General features: G+C 37.4%; 1 long non-coding RNA gene across 1 annotated transcript; it reads right to left on the bottom strand.

Moving 5' to 3' along the window:
* Window positions 1–2,483: 2,483 nt before the first annotated feature.
* LOC149091800 (uncharacterized) lies at window positions 2,484–5,037 on the bottom strand. Its single transcript, XR_016196586.1, has 4 exons — window positions 4,897–5,037; window positions 4,619–4,790; window positions 4,298–4,556; window positions 2,484–4,215 (listed from the first exon to the last, which is right to left on the bottom strand). It is a non-coding gene; the product is annotated as an uncharacterized LOC149091800 (long non-coding RNA).
* Between the last annotated feature and the right edge of the window lie 17,582 nt (window positions 5,038–22,619).

Genomic DNA, 22,619 nt, shown 5'->3' with positions numbered 1-22,619 from the left:
GTATGCGTGTGTGTGTGTGTGTGCTTGCGTGTGTGTATGTGTTGCATACAAATTAGGTTCAAATGAAGTACAATTGCGAAAAAGCTGTCCGACAATTGCCAGCAGATAAGAGCTGGGCACCGAAGATACATTTCAAGCAAACAGAGCGAGAGAGCGAAAGAGAGAGAGATAGATTTTGTAGAGCTGCTGTGCAAATAGAGCTGCTGATGACTGCCGAATTGTTGGCAAATGAATTTAAGCTGGCTGCTGAAACATGCAATATAAAAATATATTTTATGCAATTTATTTAATACATCTAAATAAAATATATGTTTTATGTAAGCCACAAAAGCCTTGTATTGCTGTAAGTGAAATTACGTATAAACATTGTAAAAGTGTGTGTGTGTGTGTGTGTGTGTGACAGATAGAATACATTTTGGTTAAATTTGTGCAGTTGTTAGTTGGAATTGAATTTGAGCAACTTTGGCCATGCGGTGCGTATGAGTAATTCGAGCATTTGTTTAGTGTGAATTTCTTCTGGTTCTCGAGTTCGCTGGAACTGCAACTGAGTCATTTGGAACGGACTGGCACCAAACTGGCATAGAATATGCAGCTTCCAATTACGAGCAAACGTTTTGCCACGATTAGTCACCTGTTTATGGCTATTACACAGTTCCTGCCAGCAGCCAAACACACACGGGGCGTATACTTAACGAACGACTCTGCTCTAGTCGTTGGCATTTGTGTGTGGGTGTATTCGTGAGAACCTAATGGCTCTGGCTCTAGCTCTGGCTCTGGCTCTGGCCAACTCATCAAGCGCAACTGGCAGATACATTTTGAAAAGCAATAATTACAGCGAGAGACAGAGCGTGTGAGAAGGGAGAGCGGAGAGCGGAGAGAGAGGAAGCTCTTTTAAAATTGATTGAAAACGTTGCCAGCGCTACACGTTTACAGCGAGCGACCTTGAACTTGATATTAGATGCGATCGCAATCGCATAATGCATACACACACACACACACACACACACATCATATACACTACACTAATAAAGGTAGATTGAAACCGGTTTTGGTTGTTGTTGTCTTTGGATCAGGGCAAGGCACTGGGCTAAATGCAATACGAGCAGTTTAGTCAAGTGCGCGCACACACACACACAAACAAACACACATACATGAACATACACACACACACACACATGTAGCACTTGGCACTCAGCTACACTTTGCTCTTCACACAGAGAGTCATCAAAATTGAATTTAAGTATATTTGAGGGTCTCTGGCCCAAACTACTGCCAGACATCGCCATCTCCATCTCCATCTCCATCTCCATCGGCTCTGCCATTTGCTGAGTCATAGCCCAAATATTTGCTGGTTCTGTGCGTTTAGCCAAAGTAAACAGTTTGCCCAGAAGCTGCTTTCGTTGACGTTTTCTCAACATAAGCCTTATAAGCAGGCTCTTCATATTTGGCTCTCTCTCTCTCTCTCTCTCTCTCTCTCTTTGTCTCTCTGTGTGTTTTTGCAAATACATATGTAAATCAATATGGGTCGACAGTAATAACAAGCCTTGTCAAAAGGGACGCACAAGTTCGACTTGATGAAAGTGACTTCTACTCAAGCTCCTGCTACTGTTGCTCCTGCTCCAGCTGCTACTCCTGCTACTCCTGCTGCTGCTGCTGCTGCTGCTGCTGTTGATAACCCAAGTCAAGTGCTGGAAACGGTTGGCAGGCCACAAATTGTAGCTCAGTCCACTGGAGTCGAGGGCTATACCGTAAATAAAAGAACTTTTGGTGAAGCGATAATAAAAATAAACTGTCAGCAGCTCATATTTCCAAGACAACGCTGGATTTGGGTCTAATAAATGCTTATCAAATTGCATTGGGAGGTGAGAGTCATGAAACGAAAGCTAAATTGAATCACATTTTATTTGATGTTTATACGTTTATATAATTTCTATTTTCTCATTTAAATCAACACATGAAGCAGTCAGTATTTCGGCATTTTCCAATTTATTTGATTAGTTATTTAATCAATTAAAACTTATAAATCTTAGTTGATATGGATTAAGTTTAGCTTAGAGTACTTTTGATTTATTGCAGTTAAGAACCAATAATTAAAGAAGTAGTTGCGCTTAAGCTAGGTGGGAGATGAGATGATGATGACTGATGCAAAAATTCCATTTGCTCATATTGATTCATGCTGGCAAAAATTCTTAATATATCAAGCATTTCATTATTATTTAGGCAGATCTATTATTCTAAGGGCTGATTTGAAATGAACTTTAGTTTGATTAATAATAATTAATTAATAATAATCATGATAAAATATTTGTTTTTTTCTTTTCAGTGGAACTAGATGATACTAAATATTAAATATTTTATTTAATATTAATTTGTGTTTCATATCAACAATGTGCAAGAGTTGCTCTGACTCAACAAAAGGGAATTATCAGCTGATGAATTGGATTCCAACTAAATGTTGTCCACCTCTAAAACACAAACAACCTGCACATAATGACATATCCACTATACAGTTATATAAAGCAATATAAGTACATATGTATAGCTATAAGAACTCAATGCAGACAGAAATAGCTCGACTGCTGCCCTTCAGTTTTGTTGAATGTAAAACTTGTGTGAGATGCGTGCAATTCAGGCAGTTCTTAATGATATATAAACAGATAAATGCCCAGTATAGCTATGTGTATTTATGAACTTATGTACATGCACACGCATGCACACACATACGCCTGTATAAATTAACTTGGGGACTGTTGTTGGCGCAGCCTACAATAAATTTGTATTTAATTGAGGCTTATTGCATTATTTCGGGTGGGCGGTTGGCTTGGTCATGTCTCCAGATGGCCAACCGCCTGTTCTGGCCGTCTGCGAGGTTATTGTCGCATCAACAGATGCGACTTTCAGCCGTAGAACAATGCGAAAATTAATCATTGGCGACTTAATGCAGATGCTGATGAGAGTGCATGACAAGAAACGAGATATATGTATATTATATGTATATATATACATATAAATCTCTATCTTAATATCAGATACTTTTGCATCTTGTTTATTGTCTGACGCAATGTATGCTGCACATCTCAATGAGCTGTAAAATTATTGCCTATAATGATAATGCTGATATACAGTCGAGTGTGTGCGAGAGACAGGCGCAAAGATATAAAATGGAAAACTCAGCGAATGGTCGCCAAGTCTGTGACATTGATGGAAAATGCAGTTCGTATGCCTTGTCACAGATCACAGATTTTCCCCTTTTGTCACTTAGAAAACGTATTTCGCTTGTTTTTTTATGCTAGCTTGTTTCGTTTTTTTTTTTTTTTTTCGCTGTTTTCTGTCGCGTTTATTTGATTTCCGTATCTGTTTCTTTGTGACATATAGCTCAAGTTGAGTGAACCGAAAAGGTGAAATAAATAAAGGTAAATGACAAAGTTTCTTTTTTTTTTTTTGCAACAGAACAACAAGTTTCATCTTAACAAGCGCTGACAGTTGTCACGTCGACTCTGAGGTTTATTAAACGATATTTTATGGGGTTCGACAGAGCTGTTTCAGTTTTGGACTAGAAATATGTATTTGTTCTATTGATAGGGTGATGAGAATTGTTAGTTGTGAAACAGTCTATAAAGACAATCTTATAATAAAGTCTTATAGGAATTTTTTAAATAAACATATATATATAATATGTACATAGCGAAGATCTAGAATGTTTCAAATGAAATATTTCAAACTTCTACGAAAAATTATAATCTTATTAAACAAGTATAAGTGTTCGACTAGCCGATACCCTTAAACTTGTTCAGATCGGCTATTCCATCCATTCCACCCTTCCTTATTCAGCGTACAGTAAAAACAAACTTAAAATCACTTACATTTACGTCATTAGTTGGTGGCCAAATAAATGCCAATGGCTAAAATAAGTGGCCAATGAAAGCAAATCGAGCGAAGCGGCATAGTTCCATTGAATTGAATGTAAATGGCTGCGTTTATCCATTTTCTAAAAACTCTAATGTCCGTATACAACAAAATACTGGGGTTAATAAATCCGATGAATACGCCCGTAAGTGTATCGTTGCATATTAGCGGGGCACCTGCATCGAAGTGGTACATGGCAAAAAATACGTAGCTGCACATGACACCGGCTGCCTCTGCGGCCGTATAACAATACATTTTGTCAGTAGTCCGAGTAAATAAAAAATGAGTAGGACTGTTTTGCATGACGCCCTAAGTTTGAAAGAAGGCAATTGATTAGTTTGGTTAGCGATACTCAAATGAATCAATATAGAAGATCTAATTCTTCGCTTACAATTTGTCCACCCCAGCCACACAGTTCACATTTCCTATGCGGGCTTACAGTCCTCGTGTTGAGGGCTAGATATGGTATAGAGCCCATCGTGGGGCTCAGATCATCGTAGGTGAAGACCAATCCAATATTGTAGGCTACTTCCCCAATTTTGTACAATCCATGGTATCGCCAATCGGCGACTCTCAGCACTTTCATCATTGGACTTATGCCTTTGATGAACGTACTCCCCACAACAACCACCAGATCTTCTCGTTGTTTTCTGCCGAACATATCTTCAATATCAATAGCCAATAGCCAATCGGTTCACTCAGCTATACCCACCCATATATGCATATAGCTGCCGTAAGAAGCACACGATTTTTAATAATAGTCGCTGCACAAATATGTCCACTGCCGATTGCCACAGAGTCCTGTCGGATTTTACGGACTGAGGCCAGAAAGGGAACATCCTCAATGCTGACATCCTCAAATGTCTCAAATTGATCAGATTCGACTTGAAAGAATAAACAAAGTAATCATTGATCTGGCATACATACATATATGTATGTATACAATCTATAGAGTATGTGTATATAGGATACATAATTGCCATGGCTTACCGATAAATATAAATGAAAACAGGCATAATAACCTAATTTGAATTGTGAAAATAAATGGCATGGCCATCAGATGTATTTTTATTTTTAATATTTTATAAAAAATAACAGAAATTTAGATAAAATTCTAAAATTTAAAAGCAATTTATTTTACTGACTAAATTTACTTACCAAATGTACTTCTAATGGTAAACAAAAAATCAAATGATTATGACTCTAAATGCAAAGAGAGACTCTCGATCCAATTCAATACCGTTTTTAGCAGTAAAAAAACTATTGTTTATCAATTTTTCTGATGCGAACTCGATCTACGAGTGCTATAAAGGAACCTACAAACAGAGTCTCTAGCTTTTATAGGCTCAAACGTACGGACAGACGGAGGGGGTTCAGCTCGTCACCCTGATCAATCATATACACCTCCCTCCCCCGGCTACATTTCATTTGGCAGAACCATAACACCCTAATTTCCCATTTTAACAGCAAGCTCAAATTTTACAGGTAATGGAAACTTCCGTGTAAATAACATAATTAATTAAATTAGAGCAAAACAAAATCAAAACACAAAACACACAAAACTTGAATGAGTGACACATATATTTGTGAGACGTTCAATTTTCGGTCAGTATAATTGTATGAATTTATACGCGTACACATACATCTGTATATATATTTACATATGTATTATTCAAAGTGTTCTAAACGGCGAGTGAAACGAAAATAAACAAATTCCATGACAATGACCTCCTAAACAGATAAATAAAGCTATGAGCAAATAAATGAGCAAACATTTTGAGTTGAGAGCACAAATAGACAAAAAAAAATATATATAAATAAATTTCTAAAGGCAACTACTTAAACTGATATAAATATAAATCATTTTTGACATACATATGTATATGAGTGTGTGTAAATAGTAAAAAAAATAAATATATACTATTTTCATTTTTCATTCACAATGAAATTTTATTTGATTATAATTAAAAATATTTGAATTTTCAGCTGTATTCAACCTATTCAGCTGTGCCAGAGTGTGCATGCACCTGTTACCATGTAGGTGTGTGTGTTTGTGTGTGTGTGTATAATCAAATAGTAGCAAGTTCACTGCACGGAAACAGCAAAGCAAACGAAAAACACACACAAAACGTGGCGCAGCGAATAGAAAAGCCAAAGAAATAGAAATATAAAAAAAAATATTTTAATAATATTATAAAAAAATGTGTATTGAAAACGTCATCGTTTGTGTGTGGGCAGCAGCTGATTAATATTAGATTGACACAAACGAAAGAGAGAGAGAAAGAGAGAAAGAGATAGCGGGAGAGAGGGGCATAGCTTATTGAATAGGTTTTTGCTTAATGTGCACTGAGCGGGGCATAGGCTAGGGCAGCTGCCACTTGTTGCACTTTAGCTAAAAAAAAAAGAGAAGAAAAGGTAATTTGCTTTTTGCTCGATTTCTTGTTTTGAATACATATCTTTATTCGGGTTTTTTGTAGTCGTTTTAATTCTTGAATGTGAAACCTGCTGCCCACGAACCTCGCACAAGCTGCCGAAAATGTTGCGAGCTTGAAATACATTTTATGGACATCATCGTTAAAGTAATCAACAGTAAGAGCAAGAATCATCAGCAGACGACAGCGAGGCAGCATTTAACACAAGAAGAAGACAAACTGAGCAAGAGCCCAGAAAAGTGACTGACTATGGAAATACCCTGGAGACAGTTGCATATATCCTCAAAGTACAAATATGAATGATCAGAAAAGGAGTTGGATTTATAGCAATATATGTATATATGGATATATGTATATATATATAATACAGACTATCTATAATATGAATGTGATCATTGCATGACGTTTTTGTATATTTTAGTATAAGATATGAGATGCCTAATTTGTTATCAATTTTATAGGAACAAGACCAAATGAAATTGATGATAAAGACCCTGCTCTCGACTCTGACTCTGACTCTTAGAGATATAGCTAACCTATGATAATACTTTCTAGTACGCTCATTCCATAGAACAGCATACCAACATACCATTAATCAAACTACAGGGTATCTGAAAGAAGTACAACAAATAAAAAGAGAAAAGAGAAAAAAAAAACAACCGCAGCCAGCAGTCACAAGAGCCGAAAGCGAATAAAAGTTAAAAGACTTTAGCCAAATTCAAGGTCAACTTCGTTTCAATAAATTGCAAATGAAACGATGGCTCTGCCTGCCGGCCGAAGGGGATGCGACAGTCGGCAACTGCATGACGCAAATGATGCCAAAGTCAGACAGCGGCTTACCTGTAACTGAAGTCGACGCCGTATATCTCAAGCTAAAGCTGGAGCTGGAGCTGAAGCTGAAGCAGCAGTAGAAGCTGAAGCGGTAGATGCAGCTAAAGTAAAAGCAGAAGTCGATGCTAAATATCTGTCTCCACAATTTGGCCTTCAGAACATGCAAATTTGCGGTGTGTTCACAAAGAAAGTAAAATATATTTAATGAATAACTTTAATATATAATTATATAAAGTACTCGGTATCTACTTATACCTAAACCTTTTTCCTTAAGAAAAATTCTAGCAATTATTATTTTAATAATTTTTTTTTTTTTTTGCACCTATAAAAATATGCTAAAAATTACTATCAATATAATTACTCGAATTTCAATGTATTTATTATAATTTAATTTTTTTATTTCTAATTTAATTATCTAAAATATCAAAATAATAATAAAATAGACCGCACGCATTTTCTATAATTTTTTTTATTACTAATTAAAGCTGGTTTATGAAAAGATTATTGCTAATGGCATCGATGGTGTTTTATAATCATTAAATAAGTCCATAGGCCAGGCCCACGCGCATAACAGTCAAATGAGCTGCAATAATTTGAATACAATTTTGCTATTTGAAATTTGCATATATAATTTGTTTATGCATTATTTGTTTACTAACCTCTGCCCAAACTCTTTAAATTGAGCCAACAATTTAACAAAAACAATAATATGAAATGCTAAATGTATGCGTGAGTGTGAATGTGTGAGTGTGCGTGTGTGTGTGTGTGTGCATTAAGCATTTATCGAACTCTGTGCTTAATTTGTTTATTTTACCTGTTAACCAATTTATTTCGGATAAATTGTTTATATGTCGTTGGCTTATACACAATGCGGTGGTACGATCTGGTCTGGTTTCTGGCTATCCTGTTGCTGCTGCTGCTGTTGTTGTTGTTGTCGTTGTTGTGCTTGTATATACTTGTATATTCATTCTTTTGTTGTTGTTAAATTAGCTTCGTGCTTTTCAAGTTCAATCAACTTTGCAGCGCGGCCAAAAACACAGCCGCAGCAATTGATTAATTTATAAATTATTTATTGAAAAACTTTCTGTTTATTTGCCCGGAGCATTAGTCAAAGACGCAGCAGACAACAGAAATGCAAATCGAACGAAATTTATTGCGCTGATAAAGAAATATGATGCAAAGAGAATGTAATTTGTTAATGAATTTGGGCGATGTTTCTTATATAGTATGAGAGATGCTAACGCTCAAATCATTTGCAGCTTAACTGCGTCTTCCAAGACGACGTCCACAGTCTGTACGTTGATAGCAACTGCATCTGTGTGCGTTGTGTATTGACTGTAGCTATAATATATATATATAAAGAAAAAGCTAAACATTTGCACTTCGTCTACTTGTTAGAAACTAAGCAAGAGCGAGACTGGCGAATGGGTTGCGGACCATTCGGGGCGAAGGCTGGAGGCACTGGCAGCTGCATGGTTTATCGCAGCAGCCAAGCTCCTCCAATATGCACTCGAATGCCCTTCATGCCCCGCTGTTGCTGCCCCTCTTCCTGCTGCTCTTAGCCCGTCGCTCGCTCGCTCGCTCGTTCGCTCGCCGTCTTCTCGCTTGAACTGTGTCAATGGCCTTGAAATTGTTTTTGCGCCATGCGCTGCTTAGTTAATGTTCTTGTTTTGTTGTTGTTGTTGTTGTTGCTGTTTTACTTGTTGTTGCTTTGACGAGATTAGTGAAAATAGCGCGCACTCAGCGCACGCTTTGTGAGTCGCCCATAAGGAAATGCAATGCCATGTGACCCAATATAAATAGAAGAAATAATAATAACAGTAGTGGCGCCGCGGTACCACGGTGCGTATGATTATGATTATGTTACCAAGTACCAAATGGCACCGCTATCTAAAAAGATCGCTTCCCCATTTCAGTTAGAGTGCGCATTTAGAGCATGTTGAGCGATCATTAGAGGTTCAGGAAGCATCAGCAGCTTTTGTGGTTTTTTTTTTACATCAATGTCATCGTGCATCTGTAGCGGGCATAGAAAATCGAAGCAACAACAACAGCAACAGCAAAAAAAAGCAAATAAAATACACTGCACGACAAGGTCAAAGTCAGCAACAACCGCACGTATAGAGCGAATGCTGAGCACTTTTTTACCCCTTTTTGTTGTTGTTTTTTTTTTATTATTATTATTTAGTTTTTGTTCTGCTGCCGTTGTCTGTGTTATTGCAGGCCATGCACAGATGCTGCTAATGATAATGATACTCACTGCGAGATGAGCGTAGTATATAAACTAATATGTAGTTTGTCCATTCTCATTCTCTTATTAAATATGTGAAATGGGTTTGTTTTTTGCTGCAACTGAGAAAACAGAGTGCAAACAAAATTATGATAATTGAGTATAGAATTTAGGAGTGGAAGAAGCCATGAAGATGCTGTGAGGCTTATAGAATACTGAAACTATTGTACCGAATATTACAACTATCGTATATTTCGATGTTAAATAGATCTACATATATACTCAGAATCTATTTCTAGTTGCTGAATATAAAAATTACTAAGAATAATGCAGCTTTCTATTCTAATTATCTCAAAAAATCATTAAAAGTTTTTACAGCAAATATTTATGGAGAAAAAGGTATTCAAGAATATAAATTAAAATAAATTGAAATTGTGAATATTTATGAATATTTACTTTTATTTATTTATTTGTGTTATTATTGCTTTTTTTGGAGAACTCGAGCGCTGTGGGATGACATAATGCACAGCTCGCGTACAGCCGGGTGGCAATTATTTAGTGCTGTCAGTTGCATCGTCCCGTTTCGTTTCCATGGCTAACTGCAAATCGGGCGCTGCATTTAGCAGTTCGACTTTGTTGCTTAATGAATCTTTAGTTGGCAGCATCAAGTGAAACTGCATTTTCTTGCAATGTCGCGCTGGCACATTAGTTTTTCACAAACTGACGTAAGGCCAACCAGCAGCAGCCGCAGCAGCAGCAGCAACACGTTAACACTGCGTATGAGTAACGTAATTGATGCTGGCAATTAGCAGCAGCCGGGCAGAGGCTGAGATGTCGATGTTAACGTCTCCGCTGGCTATCGCACAAATCTTGAAGGCAGCCACCACTTCGAGGTGTTGACAGGCTGAAGTTCAAGTTTTGCCTTCCATAAATTATAAGACCTTATTGCGAGCCCAAAAAAACAACAAACAAAACAAAAACTGAGGCGCATGTAAGTAATATATATGTATATATATTTGATTCTGTTTTTGCCTTTGTATTTGTGCTTTTATTTTTTTATTCATCCACATTCTGTTGTCCGCATCTCGACTTGTTTATCGTTGGTTTTTCGCATTCGCTTGTCTCGGATTAATCTCTTAATTTTGTGGTCCGTGTTGTTGCACTTGTTATTGCTGCGCTGTTGGCAAGTACTCGAGGGTTCAAAGGTTTAACCCAGCTGCCTCGAGACTTTTTAGGGCCCCCCCAGTGCTGTTCTCTGCAGCGCTTTCAAAGTTTTTAATGGCGGATTTACATTGACCTTAACGCTTCAGTCAGGTGTCAGATGGGATAAGTGCAACAATTGTGATTAACAGAGAAGTTCATATTTTGTAGTACTTAAGTGAGTGACAGCAGCTGATTATTGATAATTGTTGTCGATAAAAATCGATACACAAAGGGGGTTTTTAATGTGAATGAACTTGATACATTAAAATAGAGAGAGAGAGAGAGATGTAGTTTTATTCTTTTATTCACTCACTTCTTCGATATTCCCACAGTATTTCATTGTGACACAAAGTTTTTTTAATCTCTGTTTTTAGCTAAATAGACAAATTTGTAGTTGCAAGAGAGGTAAACCGCAAACCCGTTGTGCAACATTTGTGGCAAGCCGGCAATCAGATTTGGTGACGATGTCGATGACGCAGCCAGCCTTGACCCGGTTCTAGATGCTGCTCAATGGCGTTGGCTTAACTTGGCTCTCGTAATGCAGAGCCCGCTGGCTGACTTCTAACCTCCATTTAAGACGCTCGCGACTGCCATTGTCAGCCTTCTCTCAACTCCCCCACCCCCTCTCCATCTACCCTCTCACCCAACCGCTGGCCACTCGCTGTCGCAACTATTTCAAGACACAGACAGATTTCAATTAGCATTTCCGCACGTTCGCCTATTTAGTGTTTGCTGTTGTGGATTTAACTTTCATTCGCAGAGCCCACTGTTGCTTCCCTCGTTTCTTTGCCCAGCGCCTAATTAAAAGCGCATCTCTCTCGCGTCTCTATTGGCAGTCGCTGAGTTAACACTTTAAGCTCCAGCAGCGACGCCGACGTCAAAGCAGTTGCCGACGCTTCTAACTGTTGCGATGTTGCTGCTGCTCCTGCTGCTGCTCCTGCTCCTGCACCACCAACCCCACCCCAGTGGCCCAAAAAAGTTTTCAATTAGGAAATTTTCTCATTTGCATTTCAAATGAATTTCGCGCTATTTGAGCTTCAGCTATGCGCCGCTTAAGTGCTTCCTATTAACATCTTGGCATGGAAATTATCCTTCCAGCTAAATATGAGAAATCACTCTTCAGATGCTTCATTCGTTTGCTCAACAATTAGTTCGAGGCGATTAATGTCGTTTAAATAGCTTTAAGTATGCCAAATAAATAGTTTACAAAGTGTTTTATATGCATAAAGATTAATTATTTATTCTATTTGGGTTTTCGTTAACCTTTAATCTATTAAATTTTCAAGCAAACTAAACTCAACAAAAATATACATCTCTATTTCATTTCACACTCGCACTTTTTTCATGAAATTAGTTTTTGGGTCCCAGCAGTCGCGACGACTGTCAGAAAATATCTTGAAAATCACCTAAGGGGCTCAAGACGTCTTAGCTTTGCCACGTGATGTGCGTGAAAAGGAAGAATAAATAGCATTGGGCATGCCCCCAGCCTAGACTGCAGAGACGCTGCTAACAGCAAAATATCAGCAAAAGTGGCGCCCTCTAGCGAAAATAATACAGTATATAATACAAAATATATACATACATATAAGTATGTACTTGTGTGAGAGTATTTGCAACTGGAAGATGCCTTAGAATTTATGAGAAGAAAGTGAAGAAAATAAAATAACATAAAATAAAATAAATTAAACAAGACATATTTTTGTATGATATTTAAAATTTCAATTATACTATATAGATTTAAAAATCTTTTCATATCATCTCCCATCATTCAAGGATACCAATGCACACCTCTTTTGAGTAATCTAATTTAATCTCTTACTATATATCAGCAACATCAAATTGTTCATACCCAATGTCAGGGTATCTAAGTAGCCAAATAACAGTAATACATATAAATTATAGCAAATAAATCAACGATAAATTACAAACACAGCTGGCTACATCACAGTCTGGAATCTGGCATCAGCCCCAGCACCTGAGGACAACGACGTCAATAGTTGAGCGCACCAATATTAACAGCTAACCTGTCACACCTTTAGTTGGCCCAATTCGCAGGACATGTCGGTGTGTTGTTGTTATTGTGGTGGTGGTGTGCGTGCGTGCGTGAGCACTCACGCGTATCATTCGACAACGTGTTTATGCTGGAAGCTCAATTTCGCATTGACAGCATCTTCAATGGTGCAAACGAACGAATGGGGAAAAATAGAAAGTGGCAGCAGCTACAAGAAAAGCGCCTAACAAGCACTTTAAGCTGGCGCCCGTGACAAGCTATTCCAAGTGCTTCATTCATGCAGCCCAGCAGACCGTCTCTTTCACATCCCCCCATCCACACTCTCTCTCACTCTCTCTCTCTCTCTCTCTCTCTCTCTCTCTCCCTGTAGCTATCGTTGCCTCGTCCATACACAGTCAGCCATCATCAACAGCAGCATTGATGTTGTCATTATACTCATCGACATCCTTGTCATTACGCGGCACATACGAAAAGAGCACGAAAACACTTGTCATTAACACAATCACACACTCAAATACACACAAGCACACCCACACACACACCCACACACACATACCTCAGCACGCCTAAGAAACTTGTGACACTTTTCTGTCTGCTGTTGTTGCCGTTGAATACAACCCTTACAAGGATACTTGAACTATTTGACAGTGCTTGTAGCATGCGAAAGGACATTTTGTTATCCTGGCCTAAGGTGCTTGCTTAAGCACCAATTTCGTGTATAATTATATATTTGTATACATCTATATTGTGACTAATCTAAACAAGTAAGAAGTATATACCATATTACATTTCAACACGAGTTGATTGACTGCTATCGATGGACAGACAGCAAGCTGGCTGGGAGTGATTGAATGATTGACTGATTAGTATGCAGATTGACTGATTGATGATTGGCTGTTGGACTGGTTGATGACTGGCTGATTGATTGATCGATAAATGGCTGATTGAGTGGTAGATGACTAATTGATTGATAAGAAATTATTTTATTGGTTTTTTATCTGCCAAGTGGATAGTCAGATTGGCTCCCAGGAGACATACCAGACTGTTGACTGCTGATTGACTGATTGACGATATATTGCCTTAGTGATTAAATGACTATTTGCCACGACGATTAAGCGACTAATGATTGATTAACAATGTTAAACAGATTAACTGATTGTCGACATATTGACTGACGACTGTTTGTCTGATTGTCGAAAAAACTGACCTGATTTACTTGCTGATTGATTGATTGACTGTCTGTCAAACTAACGAATTATTTCATGGAAACTGATAATCAATCAGTTGATCAGTTTCTTAAAAACTGATTGACGGACTGACTGATTGATTGGCTAACTTATTGACTTGAGAGCTGACAGCTGTCTGACAGATTAAATGAAAGACTTATTTACTACCTGGCTGACTGATTGACGCAATGCTAAGTGTCAAATTGATTGACTGACTATTTATCAGTCTATTGACCCATTTACCATATTTACTAATAACTCTCAGATAGACAAATTTAGAGACTGATTGAATAGATTCCAATTTGACTGACTGCTAGATTGATCGAGTAGCGAACTGTATTTTTGGCCAAGCAATAGGCAAAAAATCTAAATATCTAGTTAGCTGCTTCTGACTGTTTAAGCCCAACTAATACGTCACCAAGTTACGATATACCTTTGCAGCACTTTTAACTCCAAGTCCATTCTCCTGCGTCTACATTCGCTGGCGGCTATGTTTTTTGCTGCTCCTTATCGAGAAATTCAGCATGGCACATAGCCGACCACAATAAATCAAACATTCAACTGTTTTGTCGTCGGGTGCTAACCAACCACACGAAAATACTAAATCACTTTTGGATGATGGTCAACAAGCAGGTAGAACAACAACAGGAGAACAAAACAGAAAAAAAAATAAATAAATAAAAGTAAAAAACAAACAATTGTCGAATATATCACAAGGGTAAAAATTGCAAAGCCGTACAATGAAACGGGTCAGGATATATGAATGTAGAGCATTTATATTCCTTTTATCACATGTCTTCTATTCTACAACAAAATTCTTCATGTTGTTGTTGCTGTTGTTGCTGCTGCCGTTGGCATACTCGTAACGTATACGCAGCGTATTGCAGATGCTTGCCACAGCTGGAACATTCGAACGAACATCAAATATCAAATAATTGTTTGCCATTTAGCAATGTGCATTTTGAATGGTTGCCAAAAAAAAAACCCCAAAAAGAAGAAGAACAACAACAACAAAACACAAACAAAATAGATGCAACGGCCATTTGTTTACACAGACAGACGAAGAAGCAGACAGCAAAAAGATTCCAAAGACATATGTATGCAGATGCTTGTAAACTTATAGATAAAAAGCAAGTTAAGCGAAAGGCAGTGAGTGTATAAGAACAACTAAATACCCTAGAAACATCTTCATCAACTACTAAAACCTAGTTAAGCTGAAAATGCTGACATTAAGATAAAAATGCTTTTAAAAAAGATTCTAAAATTACTTTTTTTTATAATTTTTTTTCTTTATATAAATCATTTAATATATATTTAATTTCGATATGAATCTTATACATCCACAATTTCAAATGACTGTAAATATTATAAAGTTCCTTAATCTGAGAAACTCTCATAACTATAAATTCAAAATAAACAACATCTAATCCAAGAAAGTTGTACAAACTCTAAGTCTATGTAAGCACATAATAAACATTTCCTTCTCAAGCAGATATACTGAAATCCTCCCCAGTAATAAATGGCTCACCCTTGTTTACAGGGTAAAATGGAATTGCAATTGAAATAAATGAATGTTCTAATCGAGGAACAAAAGAGCTTGCCATGTGGCGAACAGAATGCAAACTGCAAATCATTTGTTTTTTGGCTCAATAATGCTGGAAAGACCCTCGAAATCTCTGTCACAGCGATTTCAGCACTTAGATTTAGTATGTCCGAAAACAAGATTTATAAATAGGGCAGCTGCTGCTGGCCCCCCGTCAACTTCATGGTCAATAGCATCGTCATTGCGATCTGTCAACATCTCATGCAGTTTATAGCAGCCATAATTGAAATGATTGATGCGACAATGTCGTTTATAGCCATCTTTTTTCCGCCAGGTATGTGCGGAAATTGCAATTGGACTAACAGCAGCAGCTGTCCATTGGACAGCCAATTTACACGCAATTTTCACGTGCCAAAAAACACACACACAGAAGCAGTAGAAAGGCCGTCGTCAGCCGAGCTTAAGGTCCAGCACTCTTAACAGTACAGTGCCTTAACAGTGGCTGTTAAGCTGAGAATAGCAGAGCAGAGCAGAGCCGAGCAGCAAGCGTCACAAAGAGCGCAATCAGAAATGTAAAGAGAGTCATCGCGTATCGGCGGCTGTTAAGTTGCGCTCTCTTAATAGCTGTAGACGCTCTGTTAAAATGCTCGGCTCAGCTTAGCAGCTGTCAGCGAATTAACCAGCTCTTTAGCATTGACTAAAGCTGTTAGGCTCGCACGCACAACCCTAAGCACTGCCCTGAGGGGTAAATTGACTCATCTGGCAGTTACATTAAATGTGCGTTGGCCTTTTTTTGTCGGCAGTAAAAACGTGGCCAATGCCAAGGAAAATTTAACAATGCGGCAAAATAAAAATAAAAGCCAAACAAATTGTGCATGAAATGATGCCAGTACGACCATTGCAGCCATCGACTTGCCTTCAAGTCGGCCTATGGAAAAATACATCCGAAATTTGCACAAATGAAAATTGTGACAGAAAATTGAATTACCCCCAAGCAGAGGCAACAGCAACAACAACAATGACATGGCCGACGGCCACCGCAGTGAAAACAAAACAATAAAAGCGAGAATAAAAGTTGAAAGTGTGCCCCTGAAACGAATATGTTGACAAGGCCGGTAAAGCAAAAAACCAGAAAGTAGGAAAAAATAAATAAAATAAGCGCCAGCAAAGTCAAATGAAAATCATCAGACCCAGAGGGCAGCTCCAGCTCCAATTGCTCTGTCTCCTGCCGCTGCCGCTGTCCGTGGCCCTGCCCCAACCCCAGTCTCAGTCCCAGTCAGTCGCTTGTTGCCACATTAGCCACGCCACGCTGTGTCCCCTAATGAGCATGCCAGACATATGCCATGGGCCATGTACTACCTACATAATCCACCCCCGCCTTCGACATGGACGCCGACACGCTCTTCTTTTATTTCTCTATCGCGGCAAAGATCTTTGAACGAACATTCTTGAAGGCAGAGAGAAAGAACAAAAAAAAACAGCCCAATTTGGGGGTTGTCTCTGCCCGAGTTGCGACGACCCATGGCATATGCTTCTTCGACAGTTGCTGCTGCGGCTGCTGCTGCTGCTATATGAAAGTGTTTTTATTGCTGAATTCCATAAAAGGCACTAGCCATAAGAATGCGATTTTTAGCATTGCGGCAGATGGTCAGCTCAGCTAAAAACTTACTGAAAACAAGAAAAACATTTTAATTTGGCCGAACTACTGGAAGAGCAAGGAGTTGAGAACGAAAGTAATAAAAGTTGTTTTGAGATTACGCAAGAAAATGTAAAAAAATTAAAAAATATATGTGCAATAAGTAGTATAAATATAAATTAACATAATACTATTCATATAATTCAATCTTACAAATATAACAAATGTATTTTATGTAATATATATGTATATATAAAAAATAAATATATAAATAAAACTATGAACTCTATGTCAATAGAAAAGCTAAGCACAAGTTGAGCGTGTTTCAATACTTGCCTATGTTACAGTGTATGCATATAAATATTGCATGAACTTGAAATATTACTGGTATGAACATACTTTATGACTCACTGTAATGCATTACTTAAAAAAACAATCAACCTATACATACATACATATATACAAAATTTTATATCTTCTAATACCAAAATCTGGTCACGTCGCAACTCACTATCACTAGGGAAACTTGAAGTAATCAATTCGCAGTACACAACTAGTATTTGCTCTCCGGAAGTTTTCAGAGCATCAACGAATCCTGCCTCACGAAGACAATGCCAGCTCTCACGTACCGGCTCACACACGAGATTTTTCGAGCACTTAACAGATCGAATTAATGGGTCATCCGCACTACAGCTCCCAGTTCTTTTTGTTCCTGAACATCAAGAATAAAGTGGGAGCTCAACGGCTTTCAGCTTCTGAAAAGGCTTTTAAAGCCAACTCGTTTTAGTGTTCGCCACTTCTGGGTAACAAAAGTGCATCGAAAAGCAGTTAAGGCAAGTGCTGAAGTGTTTTGCCTTCTAAGCTGAACATTTTGGTAAAAGGCTAAAAAGACATTTTCAGAGCTGTTTTGTCACATTTTCTTTAAAGTTTCTCTGTGCTAAGCCGAAATGTAAAAATGACGCAGACAAAATAAATACATATATTTATTTATTTTCAATATTTTTATATTTTTATTTCCTTGTTATTTTAAATAAATATTATTTTTCTCTGTTAGAAAAAATTCATAATTTTAAACTGTTATATGTATATTAAATTTTGGATCAGAAAAATATTTTTTAAAATAGTGCTTAACATATTATATAAAATAATATAAAATAAAAAAAAAAAACAAATATATAAATATTTACATATAATGTAGATAGGCCAAAAAATGTTTGATAGAAAATAAATATGTAGAATATTCAAATATATTTTTTTACATATAGGTGTAGACATACATATATATTTAAGTAATGCCTGTTCAGTTATGTTTCGTATTTAATGCTTCCCCCTGACACATTTAAAAGAACCATTAAACATTAAATATTCAAATGTTTTTGGTCCGAGATGTTTTCCTCAGAAACTGTTTCACTTGTTGATGCGAGTGCATATTACGTATACGCATTGCAAATTTTCGCATTTCGCATGATTCGAATTTACATGTGCGCTTAGTTTGCCAAAAAAAAAAAAAGAAAATCACAATGGAAAAACAAGAACAAATGGTGGGGAAAAGAAGAGAAATAGAAGCAAAAACAAACTTTGCGCTGAACATTTTTCACTCGCTGGGTTTCCATTTCAAGTATTCCGTCGACGTATTTCAAAAGATGTCTAAACAAAATGCTAAAGAGATTTCTTTTCGCTTTGGCTAGGATGCATGTTGCGACTGCCATACACACACACACACACACACACACACATACTCACACACACACAGATATAAATGCTTTTGTGCTGACGTCAGCAGACGGCGCACATGAGCTATGCGAGAACGTCAGTCTGGCTGACTGTCCGTCTGTCCGTCTGTCAGTCCGTTAGTCACTCGGTCGGGGAGTCAGTGAGTCAGCTTTCAGAGCAGAGAGCACGGCGCGCATTAACAAAAGTTCGCATTGCATTGTGCTGAGCTACCGGACTGCAACGAGCTAGTTGCGAACTTGACGGCTGCTGTTGCAGTTTTGCTTGATTTGCACCAAATTAAGTTGGCCCCCATCCATCCGGCCAGTAGACCATGTACACCCAATAGCCAGCCGCCCGCCCCAGTTCTGTGCCGTCTGGCTGCCGTCGGACGACCTGCACCACTGGCGGCTGCCCAAAAATGCAATAAAATTAAATGCTTTTATGTAAAAACTTTATGACTTTGTGTTTATGCTCGCTACACGCTCAACGCTCCGACGCTGTCTCGTCCAAAACACCGCCCTCTGCCACGCCCTGGACCCATTATGTCTTCGCCTTCGTCTTCTTCTGCCACAACTTTGTTGGACTTTAGCTTGGCCTGCTTTAGTTTCTCGCCTCTGACAGCCGCTGCCGCTGCTGCTGCTGCTGCTGTTATTAGTGCCGCCTCGCATGTGTTGACAGTAATTAATTTAACTGGCGAAAATGAAATTTATATGGCCAACAGCACATATTGGCCCGCACTTTGTCGCTGCAATTTGTCCAAATGTTGCACAGAGCTCTAAAAATTTTCTGCTGCTTTAAGTAGCCAAGTAACTAAGTAGGTAAGCAGCTGACAGAGCTGATGAAAATTGATGGAAATTGAGTAAACAACTGAAAGGAAAGGCAACTGAAATTAAAAGAGCTTAAATGCCATGCACAGGACAGGCAAGGATACGCTTTTCAAATTATATTAAAAATCGCGGGTATAAAATATGATTTTTCTTTAGTCCCTGTTTTTTCAGTCTAATTGCTTAACAAAGAAAAGTTGATTTCTTAGCCAAATGTTTTTAAGCATCACAAACAAAAGTGCTTAAGAAGGCTTTTCAAGGAATTTGAGCTTAGGGAACATTGCAATCAACCTTAACCAACTTCTTGACACTCCTTGGGGACTCAAAAGTAGCGTAATTTATGCATATGTTGTTGTATTAAATTTTATAAAAATATTATATCTATTTAAATATTGTATATAATTATTTTTTTATTGATATACGCCAATAAACGCATTATATAATTGCTAGTTCTATTAGTTATGGCTGCCAATAGTGCTCGACGGGCAAAACTTATTAATTCCAGCTCTATAATTATGAATTATATTATAGTATTTTAGCTATTTATAAAGTTACCAATGGGCAGATCTCTAAACTAAACACTCAATAAGACTGGCATATAATTGAAGCCTATCGTAATCAACATTTTTATACTAGTTTGCACAGAGAATTTGCAAGTTCAATATAGATTGCTATAGATCAATGGAGAATAATATTGTAGCTGAGCTCTAGCTGTAGATTAGAGTCATTCTCAGCCCACATTACAACAAATCATTTTGGGCTTTTAATATACAATTTAGGTAATTTTAAAAATTTACCATTTGTCCTTCTTATATTCCACTTTAATAACAAAAATTTTCTTGCCTTTTCCTTACAGTATAAAATCCCGAGTATTTAATACAACACAACACCTCTGACCGCTTGATGGTATGCCATACTTAAGAACTTCGTTCTTCTACACATTTGTCAAGTAAAAACAAAATGAGGGGGGAAAATGAAAGCAAATAAACAAACGGCAATTAGCTTGTAATATCGTTGAGAAACTTGGCCAAACAGTCGTAAAAGTGCTATGAGGAACAGTCTCGGCCAAGTGAAGCTGAAAAGTGCAATAATTTGTGTCTTTTTATCTGCAGCAAAGTTGGCGAACAGCATCAACAGGAAAAGTCAACAACAGTAATTATAATTTGTTTTTCGTTTTATAATAGCAAACAAATATTTAATTACAGAACTCTCACATTGTGCAGCAGAGACAGAGTTTTGCCGATTTCAATTTCACTTCAGTTGACTGAAATTCGCCAGTCAATAAACTAGAGCATAACTGTAGCCCATTGGGCACTTGGTTGCAAGCCATAGGGCCATCCATTTAAGTGAGTGACAAATGAAAGTGAAAAGTGAAAGAGCTTCTTGACTTTGCAGACTATATTGTATATTAATTAACAATAAAACTAACAAATAAATATAGACATATATTTCAAATTATAATATTTAATAATTTATTTATATACCTAATTATTATTTAATACTTTAAAGAATTGCTTTCAAATAAAATAAATATTAAACTATATTTTAGCTATGATTACATTTATATACATATAACAAAAAATACAATTTTAAATTTTTTTTAATATAGCACATCTCCCATTGGCATGACTGCCCTAGGTATTTTCCGAAAATATTATTTTCATATTATCATCAAACGGTCCAGAGACTCGGCGGTGTCTAACAACAACAGACTTTGCAATGAATTGGCAATAAAACAGTAAATAGCGCGTACTGAAGAATGAATTTTACCATAGATAATCTGGCTGAATCGATGGTTAGCAGACACAAATATTCACTTGATGACATGCTCAAAGATATGCAGCAAAAGTGCCAACGTCAGAGAGTGGAGCATGGCGCATGGCGAACGGCGCATGGGGTGTAAGTCGTGGGGCATGCGGTTTGTGGCATTAAATCATTTAAAGCAAAAAAAAAGCACACAGGACAAAAGCCAGAGGCCAGAGGGCAATGAGTGGCACGACTCGTTGCGAAAGGTTCACAGCGCACATCCGCTGCCATAGAAGACCAACGGCAACAGCAACAACAGCAACAACAGCGAAAGGTTGTAAACAAAAAGTTTGCGCTTCATAGCACAAATTGAATAAATCATCAAATGTCGCGCGATTGGAGAGACATACGAGCATATAGGGAAGGTTACGTGCATAATTGTTGAGTGAAATTGCCTAAAGAAAAAATACCAATAAACAAGCCAAAATGGCTGAAAAAGAGGAAGAAAAGTGCAAATATTATTAGCTAAAAATCAGCTAAAATGTAGATAAATTTTGTTGCACTAGTATTTAGTATTTATTCCATCTTAAATGAGTTGTGCTCTAACTAGGGAAAGGGAAATAAAAAATCAAATAACATTTATTTAGAATACTGAAGAACTTAAGCAGTCAGTCATCAGTAAACATACATATATTGCGAATAATATTTACTTTTATTATTGTATATATGTATATAATACTTTTATTTATATTAGACAACAGTCTAGGTAATCATAAATGAAAACCTTTGCGGAAATTTGACACTTGGAATATGGAATCAAATAAACCAACTTTTTTGTTCAGGAAGTGGGAAGAGTATATTAGGCTTGTGTAATGCCCGCCTCGCTGTCTGTCTATTTAATTACTTGTATGGACGCAAATCGTGTCGCCGCTATGGAAACTAGAGAAATTTAATTGGATATTTGGTCTAGTAGGGTATTTTCTCCCAATATTTGGTATTACAGAAACGTTATTGTCTTAGGTTGTAGAGACTTGAGCATTGACATATATTTAGTCGTGGATTGAGACTAAGCTACAAATTTTACAGCTTTAGAGCCTTTGCTTGAGACCCTGGACAAACCCTTGAATTGTATAGTTCGAATTCCTCTAATTGATTGATAATACAGTAAACAGTGCCTCAATTATTCTGAATAGTCTGGAAAAACTATTTGCTAAACAGTTGAAAAGCTACAGCTGCAAATTTCGACTGCCTCTTGAGGTTTGCAAGAGCTAAATAAAGTTTTTATTGGCTAGTAACGAGCATGATGCAGCTGGTGACGCCC

The sequence above is a fragment of the Drosophila navojoa genome, chromosome 3 (genome assembly GCF_054131105.1).
Source record: "Drosophila navojoa isolate 15081-1374.11 chromosome 3, UAZ_NAV_1.0, whole genome shotgun sequence".
Taxonomy (NCBI): domain Eukaryota; kingdom Metazoa; phylum Arthropoda; class Insecta; order Diptera; family Drosophilidae; genus Drosophila; species Drosophila navojoa.
This window is presented reverse-complemented; position numbering and strand designations above follow the sequence as displayed.